General features: G+C 34.2%; 1 long non-coding RNA gene across 1 annotated transcript in view; it reads right to left on the bottom strand.

Moving 5' to 3' along the window:
- Positions 1-637: 637 nt before the first annotated feature.
- Positions 638-13509, bottom strand: part of LOC105853445 — a 134107-nt gene continuing 121235 nt past the window's right edge. The window contains exons 3-4 of the long non-coding RNA XR_001145293.1: positions 4110-4217; positions 638-691 (exon numbers count right to left, since the gene is read on the bottom strand). This is a non-coding gene — a long non-coding RNA (uncharacterized LOC105853445). The remainder of the gene's footprint in view (positions 692-4109; positions 4218-13509) is intronic.

Below are 13509 nucleotides of genomic sequence, written 5' to 3' on the forward strand. Positions count from 1 at the left end.
TCTAACAGTAACTTTCCTAGACATATGTGTACGATTTTGTTGGTGGCTTTGTTTCTTTTCCATTTGGTTGTAGGTATTTTTTCCAAGGAATGGTTATTTATTATTTTTACAACTAGTCAAAATAGTTTTTATCTTGAAAAATAATTAATGCAGTAACTAAATACATGTGATTAAAATACTGTCAACTTTATTGCGGGGGGCCTTGTCCAGCAAGGCCGAGAATTGGGGTCCCAGGGTCGACGCAAGGAGAAGGCAGAGCCTTGACCTTGTGGCGGGCCTTGACCCGCATGGCGAGGGGGTAGAGCCCCTCAAGGCGGGGGGTAGAGCCCCAGGGACAGCGCCAGAAAGAAGGCAAAGACAGAGACACGTGAGAGTGAGAGAGAGAGAGAGAGAGAGTTTATTCTTACAACAGCCATGTATATATACTTGAGGGTACAGGCGGGAGGTGGTCTGGTGGTCTAATGTCTTAAAGGCCAATGGGTTTGAGGGGAGGGGTCCATCGTCATCTCTTTGTCTCTTTGGCGCCAAAGCTTGCTGAGCCAGGAAAGGAAGGAGAGGAGGGGGAAGGGATTCCGGTGTGCTGCATTCTCAACCAGGATGTTTACTCTAAGTTCCAATCAAGTGTTGTTTTGTGCATAGGAGGCAAAGTCCTGGTCTCGTCCCCAACACTTTATGAATATTTCAAACCATACTATTGGTTTTGAGAGCAAAGTACAAGAAAACAAAGGGAAAATTAAGACATGATCACACTGCAAACACATTCTAGATCTTTGTGTTGTATACAGAAATCATATACTTATGAATTACAAAGGGTTATAAAAATAAAGGCACATGTATTTATAATAGAAATAATTATGCTTTCAGCAAGCATATTATTATGCAAAATTTGGGGTTTTAGCTAGAAAAGTTCAAGTTTTTTTTTGTTAAAGTGGCATTATAAAGAGTCAGAATCAATGAAGTACAATGACACAGAATACAAAGAAGCTGGAATTATAAAATAAGGTGTAGATATTTGCTCCATAGATAAGACCATAAATTCCAGTTTTTCAGAGTCAATTTAAAACCATGTTTTGTTTATATTACATTTACACCTTTGGGAAATGTACTACATCTTTATTACCAGGTTTTATAACTCACCATCATGATCATAAGACCTGGCCTATAAGATTTACATGGCCATTAGGAGATAAGGCATTTTACTAAATACTTTCTATTAAAAAGTTCTATACTGTTTTTTCTTTTAATGTCTTTATTTTAACAATTTATGAATTCCAAAATATATTGTTGATTAATTTAGAAAAATGTTTTAAAGCTTACAGTAATAAACAGAATTGGGTTTACTGAGGACAGGGATAATTCATATTTATATTTTTAAACTCACATATTTAATTTACATATGATTTAATATAATGCAAATCAGATAGGCTGTATGGCCTTTCACTTTACAACTAAAGACAAATACAGGCAAAATCCTATTAGCCAAACCTCCCATGGGGAAGAGGTAAAAACGAAACACTTTGTGTTAAGTTTTTTTATCTATTCTATTTTCATAGAAACTCATGCTAGAAATATATTTTTTTAGTGATTGTAAATATACTGTATCATTAAAATTGAGTAAAACTTTATATAAAAACAAATTTTCAAAGATCTGTTCTTATTTAAGAACATTATCACCTGTGACTACCTGGAGAGTTATATATCAAAAGCATATAAAACAAATGCAAGCCACATTTTCATACGTAGTTGAAGATTTTATGCGCTAAAGTGAGCCTCTCTGACTGAGCTGGGTTGTTTTACATTAGTATCTTCAAGGTTCTGTTTTCTCATTTTAACTGCTAATATTCAATGTTTCTGCAAATTGCTTGAGTAGTTCATGACCTACTTGACAGTAAACCCTCAAGAAATGCATTTTCGTAGTTAGCTATGGTCTTCAGTCAGTGAGTAAATTTGTCTAATATTGACGATTTCTCACACTGTAGAACAAAACTGCTTTGAGGAAAATTACAATATATAATATAAAATGAAAGTGGTGTATCTATTATTATAAAAATAAGAACTTTGTATTCTCATGTCTAGTTCATATTAGTTTAACCTCCTAAATAATAAAAACGGTATTGAAATTCAAGCTTCACAGGAAGTTACTTACAAGCACCTAACAGAGTAAGAACCTGAAAGTATAGGAGCAACTAGAACTGTGTGAGGAGGTTATAGGAAATGTGGTTGAAAAGTGGAAAAGACAGTATAGTTAAATAAGGAAGTGTTTGCTAAGGAAATGGTTAGACTGAAAGGCAGATACACCAGGGCAAAGGAAATGATTGTATGTCTAATCGTTTTTTCCCTGATTTTTTCTATTTACTGAATCTGTTGTAGTAGAAATGTTCATTAAAGTACTTCTGCTGATTTTCTAATGGCAGGTTGCTGTCATGATTTCTTTATATTCACATTAACATGCACATTTTTGGCCTCTGTTTGCCTCTCAGAGAATTTGATTTTTTTTTAACTGATTTTGTCTTTTTTTTTTTTTTCTGTAAATATGGTGTTCTTCTCCAGAACCCTCAATTTAAATCTATTTGTGGGCAAAATAAATAGTGCCTAATAGAGGAGTTAATTCAACCCCATTCTTATTCAGGAAGCAGGTTCTGCATAGTCTTCAAGATGAGTAATATAATATAGCAACACTGACATTTCTGAAAAAAACTTAGGTAACCAATATCAAATATTTTGTTTCAAAAACAGCATTAAATAGTTATTATGAAAAACAGGAATTAGCCTTTCTTTTTTCTGACAGCATATTTTAAAACATCTAAACTATGATTATATTCAGAAGTTTGTTCTTACCAGCTTCCCTCCTGCAAATGTATTTCACCAGTGAGCTATCCATTCTTTCCCCTCTGTAGCCTCTTCCCACCCTGTGTGTCTCAATTTTGAATCCATCTCAAAGTAGGGCTATGTATTTTACTTTAAGGCTGTGTGCAACATTTAACTATGACTCTTGGGATCACACATTAACTGACCTCGAAGGAATTTTAATTCCCTTAATTTGAGAAAAATGGTGAGCTTTTTCTAAATTAGTAGAATGAAGCTATTCAAAAGGAGGGATTAGAAAGAAAAATCACCCACTTACACTACCCAGAATAAGAAAACTGCATTCAGTTAGTTTTTAAAGCAATTTTCATATAAATCATATTCACATATCTTCAAAACGCCTACTCCTACTTCTCACCTACATTGTTCTGTAGTTATTAATACTAGTTATGAATGGTGGTGACAAATTACATTTCAAAATCTTACTGAGTATGTTGGAATAAATTGTGTATTCTGTCAAAAGCTACTTGTTTCTATTACAGAGGAGAATTTAGCCTGGTCAGTTCCAAGACCATAGATATATAAGGTTTATCAGACTATTGTGTCTGCTTCCTGAAGGGATGCGGTGCAGGTGTACAAAGCAAAACATGAGTTCCAGACCCTACGTGAGGGCTGTGTATGAGACTAGTTTCCAAAAGGTCCTTGGAATTTATGAAATTAAAATCCACTCAGACTTTTATTATAGCTATTCAGTGTCCCTGGAGAAGCAGACACTGAGATGAAGATAGGAATGCAAGAGGTTTCTGTTGGTGGGGGGTGGTGAAAGATAAAAGGGAGATGATTACAAGGTTGGGAATGGAGAGATTTAGGTCATGCTACAGATATGAAAATTCCGTGGACAATCCTTGCTCTGACACCCCCTCCATTAGCGTGCAGTTATAGGACCTTTGAACAGGCAATAATAACGAGCCTTTACTACATCTTTCAGGCTGCATAGTCAGCTAGTTTATCTGACTTTCTGGTGATATTTCTTCATACAACTGTAGCCTTCTTTATATTATACACATTTGGCCACAGCTCCTCCAATTTTCTAGTGGACCACTCCTCGGGAAAATTTTAAAGAAGAAAGGTATTGGAATAAACGACAAAGCTCACCACTACAGTGAGTCCTAGGATGTAATGGGTACTCCTCACCACTCTTCTCCACTAACCAGTCTAATTTCACGCTGCTCATAGCTATCACCTCAGTAGTCTCAGCTGCTGAGACTTCTCATTTCATTGGGAAGATAATAGCGAGGGTTCACCTGTGTTCCTCATGTAGTCTTCCCTCCATTATAAACGCAGTGTTACCTCCTGCTGCAGAACAGGCTCCATCATTCCTGATAATTGATTCCCTTCTTGTCCGTAGATACCTACAAAACATTCAAGGAACTAGGTGACAAACATGGCTTATCACTCTGCTTTGTAAGGTAAAAAATTCATTTTTGGGAATAGCAATCCTAACCGTGCAGATCCTAGAGGTGTCAGAATGAGAAGGTGAAACCCTCCAGTAAGTCATGGAGAATAATTTGTGGTACTGCACTACTCCACCCCATGATCTCAGACCCAGTCATTGTTCTTTTTTTTCTGGGCCACAGGGCCACCCAGAGTCCTCTGTCTCAGTGTGCATATACCTCAATGCCACCACCAGCACACTTCAGCTGCACCTGCAGTAGGGTCCCATGGTCATGGGCTACTTTTCTGTAGAGTTGTGCACTTAAAAGTGTGCTCCTTAGGAAGATAGTCTATTGTGTGGAATTCTTTACCTTCTATTCAGATATGTTCCATAATAGTGGTCAGTGGCTGCCAGTCTAGCCACCTTGACTTGTAAGCCTTTGCTCTCTGGTGTTTGTGTTGCCACCTGATATCAATAGCTTTGATCCCACTGATCTTGACTCCATGACCTCTGTTGCTATCAATGAGCCAAAATTAACAGCTTATGCTAGTTGGCATCAGTGGCTCTGAGAGAAGAACAAGCATGCGCCTCTTAGTGTCCCTCAGCATATGACTGAGGTCCTCCTTGAGCCGTGCAGTAGCTGTATCTTCCTGTGCTACATGATCCTTTGGTGCATCTTTGACCTCACAAGATATAATCACTACAGCATTTCAAATTCCCTCAGCCTTTTAAAACCTTTCCTTTCCCATTGGTGGATGCAATTCCAGCACTTTATCTTCACTCTAATATTCCCATTCCCCCAGTTTCTAGAAACCACTTCTGTTGAGAATTTTCACCAAGTCTTATGGCACTTGTCTGGATGCTAAATTATGTTTCTTAAGTCTGTCTAGTCCTGTGTTCCAGTTCTTGCCCTTTAGGGGTCCATATTTCTCTTTCTCCTTAGGTCCAGTAGTCCCTGGGTGATTTACACTAGTACTTAACTTACCCCCTCTATGTAATTTATTCCAATATCTCCCTCCTTTATTCTTGCTTCCATTTGGAAGTACTGTACTTAACAAAAGTTAAGTCCTAATGAAGGTTCTGAGGTGGCATCTCTAGTGTCCCCTACAACTGCAATTTTATTTTTTAGCTTTGAAAATGGATGTCACTTCTCCAAACTATTGGGATTCAAATATACTTGGAGGCAAAAAAATAATTGGCTATATAGTTAGAAGTCTCCATGCCATGTTTCAGTCTATTTTTCCAACCAGTCTGGTACAAAAGACTCATCTTTTCATCTGGCATCAGTACTATTAAAAACAACTAGTACTTCCATTGTGCTGGTATGCATGATTTTCCCTTACTTCAAAATCCTAAGTCATTGCAATCATCACCAGAACATTCTCCTCCACAAAACATCCTTCCGTGTTTCAAAAGTGACTCGTGGTGAAAATTCTAGCAACTGAGTCATCATTTTGTGGTAGAGATTATCTCTCTATTTGTTATGCTGTTGCAAAAATTAGATACTGATGCAAATTATGAAGGTTAGAGGTCTGCAAAGGGATTGTCTGTGGAAGCCTGGTAAAAGAAGGAAAAGCAGGATTGGTCAGGGAGAACAGCGTGATATGCATGTGCCTAAGGCAATAAAATGGAAAGCTTCAGTGCAAAGATTAACATATTAGAAGTGACCAGGTGCTAGCACTTCTGGGGTGTCTAGATAGTGACTCAGGTTATCAGGAAAGAATATTGTCTTTAAGGAAAATCATTGCAACTGAAATGGGAATATGCATCCTCTGAGAGGATGAAAATGCAAGGCTTCTTGTCCTAGTTGTTGGATCAATCAGACAAGAGGCTCGTGGTAGCCTATGAAGTCATACAAAGGTAGAGGCTGTCAGCTAACTGGCTAATATTATTTTCTGGATGGAATGCCTGAGAATACCTCATTGGCTTTTGCTCATCCATGGTCTTGAGCAAAATGGCTAGGAAAAGTTGTATTGAATAGACAGGATCAGTAAATTGCTTGGCATACATGTTTGACGATGGATGTACATTTGCAATACAGGTAAGGAAAACCCTTAGAAAATTAATTCCACTACTCTAGTAGTAAGTGTAAAAGTATCTAAAAACATTTTAAACTTATTCAACTATTAACAAATTATGACACACAGAGTAATTACCACTTTTAGTATAGTTAATGTCAACAATGCACACAGTAAAAGCAATGGTATGATAGTTGATTATATAATGTGAAAATAGAAACAATAATCCCATACATTTCAGTGTTATTTTCTAATATTTTAGACATATTTTCTATGTGTTTAGAGCAGTGATGCTTTTTTTTTCTATTTAATATTAGCTTACCACTAATTATAAACATAAAGAACTCACTCCTTGCAAACAATACTAAAAGTAAAATCAAAATTAAGCTGTGACTTTACCTCTTTAGTTAGTATATTTTCCAGCTTTTATGCACTAGGCAGAGTGCTAGGATTTAAGAGTTAAAATGAAGTCACTGCATTCAGTGAGCTTTCATTCCTGTACAACCTCTAAGAAATGAACTCACTGTTACAGGACTCACCTAGAGCTCTAGTTACCGGAGATGAGAAAGGTTCAATATAGTCAGGTACACTTAAGGAGAGACAGGATAAACGTGTAAGATTCAAGGAATCAAAATGAATAAAATAAATGTTTTGAGGAAGAGATGACAAAGACAAACCCTGGTTGCAAATTAGGAAAGTCTTAGACATATTTGTTTCTTTGCACTCTAAAATAAATAAATAAATAAATGCTACTTAAAAGTGAAATTAAGAGGGGGTGACATGCATCTTTGTATAAATATATAAGATTGAGCCATTTAAAAATGTGAAAGAAGAACCAAGTTACTTTTAAACATTAGCTGTGTTATTATATGAGTAACTTGGCTGGCCCTCTATAAACCTAACACATTCTATACACATAAAAAGCTACTACTTTACTTTGGCTATTTAGAGTTTCTAAACACAATGTTAATTTTTGGGAACTAAATGAGCATATAGCTTGGAGTAGATAATAAATAAGGTCAAAAATGTAAGAAAGTGTTGAATTTAGCTAGAAAACTCAGATTAAATACTTATGTTGCATAGGACTAAAGTCAATACTGTTTATTGGTTTTAAAATAATTTCCACAACTGCTAACATTTCTAGTGTCCTACAATTATTTAGACCATCCCAAATTCATTACTTAGAAGGATGTAAAGAACATGGATGTTTTTATAAACTTGTGGTTGTTAAGGTAAAATTTCAAAATATTTAATTTTAAGTAGACATGTTACTTTGTTCATTTGAGCATAATTTCAATAAGCCATATCAATTTGCCTGTTACTAAAATAAGGCATAATTGAAATTTCAATTATTTTGCGATGAACAAAAAGCTTCAAGAGTCAATCTTACTTCAACATAGGACATATTAAAATGTTACTATTTTAGCACCATGACAGTTAGTGAAAATTTTAATGTCCACTATTTGATTTCTTTGTTGTGTAGGCACCCCAAAATTAAATCCCATTCTTAGTTCTCTGAATCAAGAAGTCACATAAAACATAAATAATGAATTGAGATAGTACAGAGATGTAATGTGCCTTGTGCCCACCCTCTGGGTTCTCAATCAGGCTTTTAATGGCCATCAACTATGGTGATGGGCGTCTACACCTTAGCTCCTGTTCCTTGGCTATCGCTGCATCCTGTCAGTACTGGACCCAAATCACTGCAGGAACCCCAGGGACAAAGACCTACGGTGTCTGTGGTTTCATGGGGAATTTCCATGCACCTCAGACACTAGGTGACTTAGTGCTGGACAGCCCTGGCCACAGGATCACAACACCACTGATGTCCTCATTACCAACACACCAGCCCCAGAATGTAGAGGAGTCCCCTCAACCAAAAATCTGCTCCTTGAGCAAAAAGGACAATCAAAGCATACTTCACTAAACATTGATTACAACGCTGTCTGCAAGTGTCTCAGCTGATACTGACAACATCACTATTGTTCCCAGCCAGAGCGTGTGCAGTCACCTGCAGGAGACAGTCTTTCTACACCAAAGTAAGGCCAAAGGTCAAAGAAATCACTGTTTCCTCAACTGCACAGACATAAACTCAAAGCTACTAGAAATACAAACAAGCAAGAGACTATGTCACCACCAGTGAGGTCCACAGGGTACCTGATGGTGAAATCAGAATTACTAAGGAAAGTTACTGAGACTCTACAGGATACAGATACCTAAATAGACTTAAGAATACAATAATGAACATACTCGTAAGTTTTGTAGATAGGACTAATGAAGTAGAGCTAATGCTGGGAAAGGTAACTATTCACCCATTAGAGAATAAGTCGATGAAAATGGAAAAATAAAAAGCAGTGAATTTTAACATCACACTTGCTCTAAGAGATGAATATATAGCATATTTGAAAATATATTTCTTGAAATTATAAGAGAAAAGCACACTTATGAAATATGTGGCATGTTTTCAAGAAAGCTATAAATATATGTATTAGTTAAGTAGAAAACAGTGGCAATTTAAAGAATAACCACAGAAAACTTCTCCTTCTGAGTATGATGTGAACATCCCCAAACAGATTCAACTCAAAGAAAATTTCTCTAATGTACACTAAAATCAAAGAATGAATTTTGAAAGAAAGAGGAACATCCTTCATCACCTATAAGGGAAACATGCCAAGGGTATGTGCATCATTCTAGGCAGGTATCTTATAGGCTAGGAAAGAGTGGGATGACATTAAATACTGAGAGGAAAAACAAAGCAAAAAACTGAAACAGTACAGAACAACTGTCCCAGATAAACAGAAGCTGAAGGAGTTTATGTATCTTCAGCTGCATCACATGAAAACATATGAAACAAAATACTTGCAAAGGTAAATATAGTCTGTTATAAAATATCCTCTCACTGTCATAGTAATCTATAAATGATAATCTATAAATCATTTCTAGAGTCTTTACATTGGTAAAGACTAGAAAAATATGTTAAAGATTAATCATAACAAAACATTGTATCTATGCTTAAACAAGATACAAAGATCTATGTCGTGACATATAAAACATAAAATGAAGGAACAAGTAAAGTGTGAGGCTTTTGTATGAGATTGAAGTTCTTGTCAATAGATTATCGTAACTATAAAATCTTTGTTTAGGTTTCATGGAATCACAAAGGATACACAAAGATAAAAAGTGAACCACTGTGAAGGCAATCAATTCACAAAACAGAGCAATAAAACTTTTTGTACATTGTTAGCAAGAATGTGAATTGGTATAGTTATTTTGGAAAACGTAAGGGGCTCTCAAAAAGAAAGAAATAGAACACTTTATAATACAAAAATAGGACTGCAGGATTATATTACAAAGGAAACTACCTAATGTTTATTAACAGGTGCATGGTTCAACAAAATGTATGTCTATCCCATGGTGCTCAGCCTCTGACAACAGCGCCATCACTGGCAAAATGTATGTACTGCATTGGTTCCTAGAAGAAGCCTGGGTGTATACCACCTAGCATCACACACATTCTGAAGTTCTCATAATAAGGAAATATTGACACATATCTCAGAAGATTATTTCTGTGTATGCATATAATTTTTTCCAATTCCATGACTAAATATTCTGTCATTTACAGAAGTTGGTATAGTTTTGAGGGCAATGTAAGTGAAATTAGCCAAAGGTAACTACTGTTAAGTAGTTACATAGTTGTAAGTTGTAGCTATTTATAAATGGTTAACTACATCCAAGTATGATTTAACTTATATGCAGACTCGAAAAAAATGAACTCATTGTAAAAACGTGTACCCTTTCAATAATATCTCTGATTTCCTTCCCCCTGACAAACACCAGCCCATTTCTATACTATTATAAAACTCATGCTATGAATTCTACATTGCAAAAGTATTCATTAACTATCACATGTATATTAAAATTAGATGTTCAAATAGATTATGTATGCAAAACCAGTGGATTTGAGACTATAGAAATAATAACCCTTTATCTGGTACAAAATTTTCAGTTTTAAATTAGGATTAACAAATAGCTAGGAATGCCTTTATAATTACACTACCTTCTGCAGGTCTAGTGAGCAGAATAAAAATGACAAATATTTCATACTACCCATATAGAAATCCTCTGTACCACTGCCATCTGGAGATTTTTTTTTTTTAATGTAAAAGAAGAAATGTTTAATTGCATTTATATCTTTACACATTAATGATGTACAATGCTTATTTTAGTTTATTAAATAATTTCCATATAAAACTATAGTATCCTACTCAACAAGAGTAATTTCTATTGCCTATCACACATTTTCTTATTTAATGACAAATTTTAATTGTTACCATTACTTCTTAATTTTTAGATATGATTTTTATACAGTTATGTTTGTTTATTTTGTTTATTAGCAAATATCTTAAAACACAGTATTTAAAATAGTTTTTAGAGTAGAAAAGTCAATAAAAATGGGGAACCAGATTTCAGTAGTTTGTCTGATTTGTGGATTTCCTAAAACTAAATGTTGAAAGAGACAACTCATTAAGAACATTTTACCATCTCTGCATTAAAGTTAACTTAAGGACTCAATAAAAAAATTCTTGCTCATGTAGTCTAAGTTGAATGTTTCATTTTATAATGTTTTAACTTAAAACAGGTCTACATGTGATTGTAGAAGAGGCAGAAAAGTTTAACATAAATGAATAAACCAAGGAGATATATGGGAATTAGGCAACTGTCATCGAGCTTAAATCTGAGAGTGTGAGTGAGAGGGCAGGAGAGGAAGGGAGATCACAAAGAATAATTAGGTCAGAGATCTCACATTTAAGATTTTATAATCCAAGGGTCATAGAATTCCATAGTATTAGGAGTGTTTGCTTTAAAACATGTTTTATCTATTAATTTCTTGTGTTCTTTACAAGTTATCTCATAACATTAGTATCAAAGAAAAATAATAGTATGAAAATTACTTACTAGAGTAGGTTATTCATAAAACCTACAGAACTATACGTTTTGGCATTTACTGAATTTGCTTTAAAACAAGGTTTAAAAAGCCAGAGTATATACAGCTATCGTTAAATACCATAGAAGTATATAAGTGGAAAAACAGAATGGAAAAAATCATATAATCTAATCATATTATAGAGATTCATAACCTGTAGGAAATTGATTATATAGATAAAAAATATGTTAGATAGGTTGCAGCCTAGAGATTCAGTTTCCATGTATGTCATTAAACAATTAATTTTAGGCTGAATAAGGATGCTAATGTAATTTTTATGACACTAGACCACCAGGTAAGGAGACTTGTTGATGAAGAGAGTAAATGTTTATAATTAAAAACTGAGAATAGAGAGGACCTTTAAATATTCATCTTTGTGTGTATGTGTGTGTGTTATGCAGTGGGAAAACATTTTAGTGCTTCAGTTTCCTAGAAGTTAAAATATAACTCTCTGCTCAGTAATTTCAAAAGTCATGTGAAAAGTGGATCATCAAAGAGGGTAATCATTATATTTTAAGCAATATAATAAATCTGTAGCTTTAAAAGTCAAGTATATTAACCAAAGGGATAAAAAAAATTACCCCTGCAATTTCTAGTCACCAATCAAAAGTAAACATGGTCATGTACAAAATGTAACCTACCACCAGGCAAGGGAAAGCAAGTTTACTTTTTTGTAGCTAGCAATGAGTCAGAGATAGCCAATGTGTCCTAAAGAAGATACTTAGACTTTTATAAAAGAAAACTGATTTCTTAGATGCTAAGAGGAGTATTATTTGCTACCTAAAATGAGAACTAGTAAACTAAACACAGAAATGCTTAATAGAAAATCAAAGTAAATTTTTACAAATGTGAGTGAAAAACTTGTACATTTAATTCAGTAGTCTGCAAAGCAATTTAAGAGAAAAGAGTAACAATTAATGCCACGTGAAATGTTCAACATGGGTGAAAATCTGACTTGTTCTAAGTAAATCCATGAGGAAAATGAAAATAAGTTTTGTTCTGTTCCAATGGTATATATATATATATATATATATATATATATATATATATATATACACACACACACACATATATATACATATATATATGTGTATATATATACACACACACATATATATATACATATATATATGTGTATATATATACACACACACACATATATATATATATACATACATATATATACATATATATGTAAAAAATACAAAGATGTTTATAATTACAAAAGTAAGATAGAATGTAAGTTAACAATATTTGGCAAACAGCTTACTTAAATATTTTTTTCTATTTTTGAACACTTACTATCAATATGATCACATATGTACTGGCCATATATACAAGGCAAGTATTTAGCATAGAACCACTATACTGAAGCCGCCACTGAATATCAAAACAGCTTGAGAGAAATTTGGAAGATAAAATAATGACAAAAACAAAAAACAATGCCCATGAATAAGATCCAAGTAGCAAGATAGGTTGATTTGTATATTGAATTAAAAAAAAAACAGATGAACAAGATGCATTTAAGTGGTTGCTTACTTCCAAGAATGAGCTCAGGGCAAGGTGTTTACTTGCTCAGTAAGTAAGGATCTTTACTTTCACTACTAGTTTCTGTTACATATTTCTTTGGCGATGTTCGTGTTAATCTCCTCAATTCTGGATCTTTCAACTATGACATCTTTCTATATTTTCTCTTTCCATTAATCCATATTTTCTCACTGTCTCAGGGGTATACTCTAAAAAGTTCTATTCACTATAGGACAAGAAAAAAAAACAAATTTATAAATATTTATAATGTCTAATCACTATAGGTTATACTGACTCTCCATTAACTTGAAATATACAAGTAGGTAAACATAATTAAAGTTCAATTCTTACAGAATATTAATATATTTGGTACTAAATGATGGTATCCTGTTTTTAAATGTGATATTTTATATTATTAGGTTTCCATATTGGCTAAGAGTTTAATATGTAATCCGTATTGGTAACTTAATACACTAAGTAAAACTGTTGTCCCAACATATAAAAAGTGGATTTAGAAATGCGATTTATCCAAGGTAACACAAGTACTAAGTTGTAAAACTGGTTTTTGAAATGTACAACCTGAGATTGAAGCTTTTAAAGTTGAACTGCTGTATATACTGCCTTCCAAGCTGAAATAAATATGATATAGGATATCAGAAAAACACCCAGAGCACACCAGCATATCAATTCCTTGCAAATTCATGGTGTCTTCAACATGCCAGCAACCAACACAACATCCA

The sequence above is a fragment of the Condylura cristata genome, unplaced genomic scaffold, assembly GCF_000260355.1.
Source record: "Condylura cristata isolate star-nosed mole 26May11 unplaced genomic scaffold, ConCri1.0 scaffold00009, whole genome shotgun sequence".
In the NCBI taxonomy this organism is placed as follows: Eukaryota; Metazoa; Chordata; class Mammalia; order Eulipotyphla; family Talpidae; genus Condylura; species Condylura cristata.